Source organism: Cervus elaphus, chromosome 29 (genome assembly GCF_910594005.1).
Source record: "Cervus elaphus chromosome 29, mCerEla1.1, whole genome shotgun sequence".
Lineage (NCBI taxonomy): Eukaryota > Metazoa > Chordata > Mammalia > Artiodactyla > Cervidae > Cervus > Cervus elaphus.
In genome coordinates, this window is record NC_057843.1 from 7,998,211 (window position 1) to 8,006,279 (window position 8,069).

Consider the following 8,069-nt stretch of genomic DNA (forward strand, 5'->3'; position numbering starts at 1 on the left):
AATCACTTCAGGAGATGATGGACTGGATGGCTCTGTTTAGCAAAGTTCAATAACTGAGCTAAAAGAGACCTTTCTGACAGAAACATTCTAGAGATGTAAATCACAACCTATGAAGAATATTTTGAAAGCCTCAAAGCTTAATATCAACTATTTGCAACAAATTTGTTTGAGATTACAAAAACCAAGACATTAGAATTGAAAGTTCTCCATCATATAAATTTGGTGGAAAATCTGTAATATCTTAATTATAATTATAAATACATAAAGGTATACATACGATTATAAATATTTCTATTTAACTATAGAAATAAATTATACATGATTTAATATACTTGAAAATTATACCTGATTATGTTAATAAGAAAAATACCATTTCTCGCAGAAAACTGAGCTAAAATAATGAAATGTAGATTTTCTTTTATCATATATCATAAAAAGGTAAAACTCTTTAATAACCAATTGTGGCAAAATAATGGTGAAAATATTATTCTTCTATACTTATTCTTTCCTTTATTGAATTCAATCCATTCAGTTCAGTCACTCAGTTGTAACCACCACTTTGCAACCACATAGACTGCAGCATACCAGGCCTCCCTGTCCATCACCACCTCCCAGAGTTGACTCAAACTCATGTCTATTGAGTCGCTGATGCCATCCAACCATCTCATCCTCTGTCGTCCCTTTCTCCTCCCACCTTCAATCTTTCCCAGCATCAGGGTCACTTCAAACGAGTCAGTTTTTCGCATCAGGTGGCCAAAGGATTGGAGTTTCAGCTTCAGCATCAGTCCTTCCAAAGCATATTCAGGACTGATTTCCTTTAGGATGAACATTGTGGATTTCCTTGCTGTCAAATGGACTCTCCAGAGTCTTCTCCAACACCACAGTTCAAAGGCATCAATTCTTCAGCACTCAGCTTTCTTTATAGTCCAACTCTCACATCCATATATGACCACTGGAAAAACCATCTAGTGATGGAAATTTGTTGGCAAAGTAATGTCTCTGCTTTTTAATATGCTGTCTAGGTTGGTCATAACTTTTCTTGCAAGGAACAAACATCATTTAACTTCATGGCTGCAGTCACCATCTGCAGTGGCTTTGGAGCCCAAAAAAATAAAGTCTGACACTGTTTCCACTGTTTCCCCATCTCTTTGCCATGAAGTGATGGGACCAGATGGTATGATCTCAATTTTCTGAATGTTGAGCTTCAAGCCAACTTTTCCACTCTCCTCTTTCACTTTCACAAAAAGGCTCTTTATTCTTCTTCGCTTTCTGCCATAAGGTTGGTATCATCTGCATACCTGAGGATATTGATATATCTCCCGGCAATCTTGATTCCAGCTTGTGCTTCATCCAGTCCAGCGCTTCTCATGATGTACTCTGCATATAAGTTAAATAAGCAGGGTGACAATATACAGCCTTGACAGAATCCTTTACTTATTTGGAACCAGTCTGTTGTTCCATGTCCAGTTCTAACTGTTGCTTGTAGGCCTGCATAAAGATTTCTCAGGAGGCAGGTTAGGTGGCCTAGCATTCCCATCTCTTTAAGAATTTTCCAGTTTGTTGTGATCCACTCAATCAAAGGCTTTGACATAGTCAATAAAGCAGTAGATGTTTTTCGGGAACTCTCTTCCTTTTTCGATGATCCAACGGATGTTGTCAATTTGATATTGGGTTCCTCTCCCTTTTCTATATCCAGCTTTAACATCTGGAAGTTCACAGTTTATGTACTGTTGAAACCTAGCTTGGAGAATTTTGAGCATTACTTTGTTAGCATATGAGATGAGTGCAATTGTGCAGTAGTTAGAGCATTCTTTGGCATTGCCTTTCTTTGGGAATGAAATGAAAACTGACCTTTTCCAGTCCTGTGGCCACTGCTGAGTTTTCCAAATTTGCTGCCATATTGAGTGCAGCACTCTCACGACATCATCATTTGGGATTTGAAATAGATCAACTTGAATTCTGTCACCTCCACTAGCTTTGTTCGTAGTGATGCTTCTTAAGGCCCACCTGACTTCACATTCCAGGATGTCCAGCTCTAGGTGAGTGTGAGTGATCACATCTTCATGATTATCTGGCTCGAGATCTTTTTTGTACAGTTCTTCTGTGTATTCTTGCCACCTCTTCTTAATATCTTCTGCTTCTGTTAGGTCCATACCATTTCTGTCCTTTATTGTGCCTGTCTTTGCATGAAAAGTTCCCTTGGTATCTCTAATTTTCTTGAAGAGATCTCTAGTCTTTCCCATTCTATTGTTTTCCTCTATTTCTTTGCACTGATCACTGTGGAAGGCTTCCTTATCTTTCCTTGCTATTCTTTGGAACTCTGCATTCAGATGGGTATAACTTTCCTATTCTCCTTTGCCTTTAGCTTCTCTTCTTTTCATAGCTATTTGTAAGGCCTCCTCAGACAACCATTTTGCCTTTTTGCATTTCTTTTTCTTGGAGATGGCCATGCTCCCAGTCTCCTATACAATGTCACTAACCTCTGAACATAGTTCTTCAGGCACTCTGTCTAACAGATCTAATCCCTTGAATCTATTTCTCACTTCCACTGCATAATCATAAAGGATTTGATGTAGGTTATACCTGAATGGTCTAGTGGTTTTCCCTACTTTCGTCAATTTAAGTCTGAATCTGGAAATAAGGAGTTCATGATCTGAGCCACAGTCAGCTCCCAGTCTTCTTTTTGCTGACTATATAGAGCTTCTCCATCTTTGGCTGCAAAGAATATAATCAATCTGATTTCGGTATTGACCATCTGGTGATGTCCATGTGTAGTCTTCTCTTGTATTGTTGGAAGAGGGTGTTTGCTATGACCAGTGCATTCTCTTGGCAAAACTCTATTTGCCTTTGCCCTGCTTCATTCTGAACTCTAAGGCCAAATTTGCCTGTTACTCCAGGTGTTTCTTGACTTCTTACTTTTGCATTCCAGCCCCCTCTAAAGAAAAAGACATCATTTTTGGGTGTTAGTTCTAGAATGGCTTTTAGGTCTTCATAGCACCGTTCAACTTCAGCTTCTTCAGCATTACTGGTCAGGGCATAGACTTGGAGGCAATCTCAAAAACAACAGAATGATCTCTGTTCGTTTCCAAGGCAAACCATTCAATATCACAGTAAACCAAGTCTGTGCCCCGATCAGTAACGCTGAAGAAGCTGAAGTTGAACGGTTCTGTGAAGACCTACAAGCTGTTCTAGAACTAACACCCAAAAATGAAGTAGAAGGATAAGAGGCTTATGGAAGGTTCTTGATGGGACAGACTCACTGAGGGGGAAAGTGGGTCTTGTTTTGATGGGTAGGGCCATGCTTCAGTTCAGTTCAGTTCAGTCGCTCAGTCGTGTCCGACTCTTTGCAACCCCATGAATAGCAGCATGCCAGGCCTCCCTGTCCATCACCAACTCCTGGAGTTTACTCAAACTCATGCCCATCAAGTCTGTGATGCCATCCAGCCATCTCATCCTCGGTCGTCCCCTTCTCCTCCTGCCCCTAATCCCTCCCAGCATCAGGGTCTTTTCCAATGAGTTAACTCTTTGCATGAGGTGGCCAAAGTATTAAAGTTTCAGCTTCAGCATCAGTCCTTCCAATGAACACCCAGGACTGATCTCCTTCAGGAAGGACTGGTTGGATCTCCTTGCAGTCCAAGGGACTCTCAAGAGTCTTCTCCAACACCATAGTTCAAAAGCATCAATTTTTCAGCGCTCAGCTTTCTTCACAGTCCAACTCTCACATCCATACATGACCACTGGAAAAACCATAGTCTTGACCAAATGGACCTTTGTTGGCAAAGTAATGTCTCTGCTTTTTAATGTGCTGTCTAGGTGGTCATAACTTTCCTTCCAAGGAGTAAGCATCTTTTAATTTCATGGCTGCAGTCACCATCTGCAGTGATTTTGGAGCCCCCAAAAATAAAGTCTGACACTGTTTCCACTGTCTCCCCATCTATTTCCCATGAAGTGATGGGACCAGATGCCATGATCTTAGTTTTCTGAATGTTAAGCTTTAAACCAACTTTTTCACTCTCCTCTTTCACTTTCATCAAGAGGCTTTTTAGTTCCTCTTCACTTTCTTCCATAAGGGTGGTGTCATCTGCATATCTGAGGTTATTGATATTTCTCCCAGCAATCTTGATTCCAGCCTGTGCTTCTTCCAGCCCAGCATTTCTCATGATGTATTCTGCATATAAGTTAAATAAGCAAGGTGACAATAGACAGCCTTCAAGTACTCCTTTTCCTATTTGGAACCAGCCTGTTGTTCCATGTCCAGTTCTAACTGTTGCTTCCTGACCTGCATACAGGTTTCTCAAGAGGCAGGTCAGGTGGTCTGGTATTCCCATCTCCTTCAGAATTTTCCACAGTTTATTGTGATCCACACAGTCAAAGGCTTTGGCATAGTCAATAAAGCAGAAGTAGATGTTTTTCTGGAATTCTCTTGCTTTTTCAATGATCCAGCAGATATTGGCAATTTGATATTGGGTTCCTCTCCCTTTTCTAAAACCAGCTTGAACATCTGGAAGTTCTCGGTTCACGTACTGCTGAAGGCTGGCTTGGAGAATTTTGAGCATTACCTTAGTAGCGTGTGAGATGAGTGCAATTGTGTGGTAGTTTGAGCATTCTTTGGCATTGCCTTTCTTAGAGATTGGAATGAAAACGGACCTTTTCCAGTCCTGTGGCCACTGCTGAGTTTTCCAAATTTGCTGGCATATTGAGTGCAGCACTTTCACAGCATCATCTTTCAGGATTTGAAATAGCTCAACTGGAATTCCATCACATCCACTAGCTTTGTTGGTAGTGATGCTTTCTAAGGCCCACTTGACTTCACATTCCAGGATGTCTGGCTCTAGGTGAGTGATCATACCATTGTGATTATCTGGGTCATGAAGATCTTTTTTGTACAGTTCTTGTGCTTAGGAAATCTCTAATCCAATTTCTGCTGAAGGGCGGGGCTATGTTCCCTCCATTATTTGACCGGAGGCCAAACTATGGTGGAGGCAATGAAGATAATGGTGACCTCCTTCAAAGGGCCCCATCCATGCACTGCTACACTCAGTGTCCCAACCCTGCAGCAGGCCACCGCAACCCAGGCCTCTGCTGGAGACTCCTGGACCCTCCCGGGCAAGTCTGGCTCAGTCTCTTGTGGGTCACTGCTCCTTTCTCCTGGGTCTTGGTGCATTCAAGTTCCGTTTGTGCCTCCAAGAGTCTATTTCCCCAGTACTGTGTAAGTTCTGGCAGCTCTATGGTGGGGTTAATAGCGACCTCCTTCAGGAGGGCATATGCCATACTCAGGTCCGCCGCACCTGGAGTCCCTGCCCTGCAGCAGTCCACCGCTGACCTGTACCTCCACAGGAGACACTCAGACACAGTTCTGTCTCAGTCTCTGTGGGGTCTCCGGGTACTGGTGTGCACAAGGTTTGTCTGAGCCCTCTGAGCATCTCTGGAGGGTATGGTGTTTGATTCTAAACATTAATTTGCCCCTCCTACTGTCTTGCTGGGGCTTCTCTGCCCTTGGACGTGGGGTATCTCCTCACATGAACAGTACAAAAAGGCAAAAAGACAGGACACTGAAAAATGAACTCTCCAGATCAGTAGGTGCCCAATATGCTACTGCAGAAAAGTAGAGAAATAACTCCAGAAAGAATGAAGAGATGGAGCCAAAACAAAAACACCACCCAGTTGTGGATGTGACTTGTGATAAAAGTAAAGTCCAATGCTACAAAGAGCAATATTGCATAAGAATCTGGAATGTTAGGTCCATGAATCAAGCAAATTGGAAGTGGTACAACAAGGGATGGCAAGAGTGAACGTAGACATTTTAGGAATCAGCAAACTAAAGTGAACTGGAATGGGTGAATTTAACTCAGATGACCATTAAATCTACTACTGTGGGCAAGAGTCCCTTAGAGGAAATGGAGTAGCCCTCATAGTCAACAAAAGAGTCCGAAATGCAGTATTTGGATGCAATCTCAAAAATGACAGAATGATCTCTTATTTTGGGGGGCTCCAAAATCACTGCAGATGGTGACTGCAGCCATGAAATTAAAAAACGCTGGCTCCTTGGAAGAAAATTTATGACCAACCTAAACAACATATTAAAAAGCAGAGACATTACTTTGCCAACAATGGTCCATCTAGTCAAAGCTATGGTTTTTGCAGTAGTCATGTATGGATGTGAGACTTGGACTATAAAGAAAGCTGAGTGCCAAAGAATTGATGCTTTTGAACTGTGGTGTTGGATAAAACTCTTGAGAGTCCCATGGACTGCAAGGAGATCCAACCAGTCCATCCTAAAGGACTGAATATTCATTGCAAGGACTGATGCTGAAGCTGAAACTCCAATACTTGGCCGCCTGATGTGAAGAACTGACTCATTTGAAAAGACCCTGATGCTGGGAGGGATTGGGGGCAGGAGGAGAAGGGGATGACAGAGGATGAGATGGTTGAATGGCATCACCAACTCAATGAACATGAGTTTGAGTAAACTCTGGGACTTGATGATGGACAGGGAGGCCTGATGTGATGCAGTCCATGGGGTCGCAAAGTCAGACATGACTGAGCGACTGGACTGAACTGAACTGAAACACTATAATTCGGCAATTCCACTCTGTACTCTCAATTGCACTCATTTCACATGCTAGCAAAGTAGTGCTCAAATCCTCCAAGCTAGGCTTAAACAGTACATGAACCAAGAACATTCAGCTGTACACACTGGATGTAGAAAAGGCCATGGAACCAGAGATCAAATTGCCATCATCTGTTTGCTCACAGAAAAAGCAGGAGAATTCCAGAAAAACATCCATTTCTCCTTCATTGACTATGCTAAAGCCTCTCACTGTGTGGATCACAATAAACTGTGGAAAATTCTTAAAGAGATGGGAATACCAGACCACCTTACCTGCCTCCTGCGAAACCTGTATGTAGGTCATACAGAGAAGAAACAACAGTTAGAATCAGACATGGAACAACAGACTTTTTCCAAATTGGGAAAGGAGTACATCAAGGCTGCATACTGTCACCCTGTCATTAACTTATATGCAGAGTACATCATGAGAAATGCCAAGTTGGATGAAGCACAAGCTGGAATCAAGACTGCCAGGAGAAACGTCAACCTCAGATATGAAGATGACACCACCTTAATGGCAGAAAGCCAAGAGGAACTAAAAAGCCTCTTGATGAAAGTGAAAGAGGAGAGTGAAAAAGCTGGCTTAAAACTCAGCACTCAAAAAACTAACATCATGGCATCTGGTCCCATCACTTCATGACAAATAGATGGGGAAACAATGGAAACAGTGAGAGACTTTATTTTCTTGGGTTCCAAAATCACTGCCACATGGTAACTACAGCCATGAAATTAAAAGACACTAACTCCTTAGAAGAAAAGCTATGACTAACCTAGAAAAGAAAGTGAAAGTGAAAGTCATTCAGTCTTGTCCGACTCTTTATGAGCCATGGACTATACAGTCCATGGAATTGTCCAGGTCAGAATACTAGAGTGGGTAGCCTTTCCCTTCTCCAGGAGATCTTCCCCACCCAGGGATAGAACCCAGGTCTCCCACAGTTCAGATGGATTCTACACCAGCTGAGCCACAAGAGAAGCCCAAGAATACTGGAGTGGGTAGCCTATCCCTTCTCCAGGGGATCTTCCCAACTCAGGCATTGAACTGGGGTCTCCTGCATGGCAGGCAAACATTTTTTACCAACTGAGCTATGAGGGAAGCAGCTTATGACTAGCAGTTATGACTAACCTAGACAGTGTATTAAAAAGCAGAAACATTACTTTACCAACAAAGGTCCATGTAGTCAAAGCTATGATTTTCCAGTAATCATATATGGATGTGAGAGCTGGACCATAAAGAAGGCTGACCACCAAAGAATGGATGCTTTTTGAACTGCTGTGTTGGAGAAGACTCTTGAGAGTCACTTGGATTGGAAGGAGATCAAATCAGTCAACCTTAAAGGAAATCAACCTTGAATATTCATTGGTAGGACTGATGATAAAGCCAAAGCTCCAATACTTTGGCCACCTGATGTGAGGAGCTGACTCACTGGAAAAGACCCTGATGCTGGGACACATTGAGGGC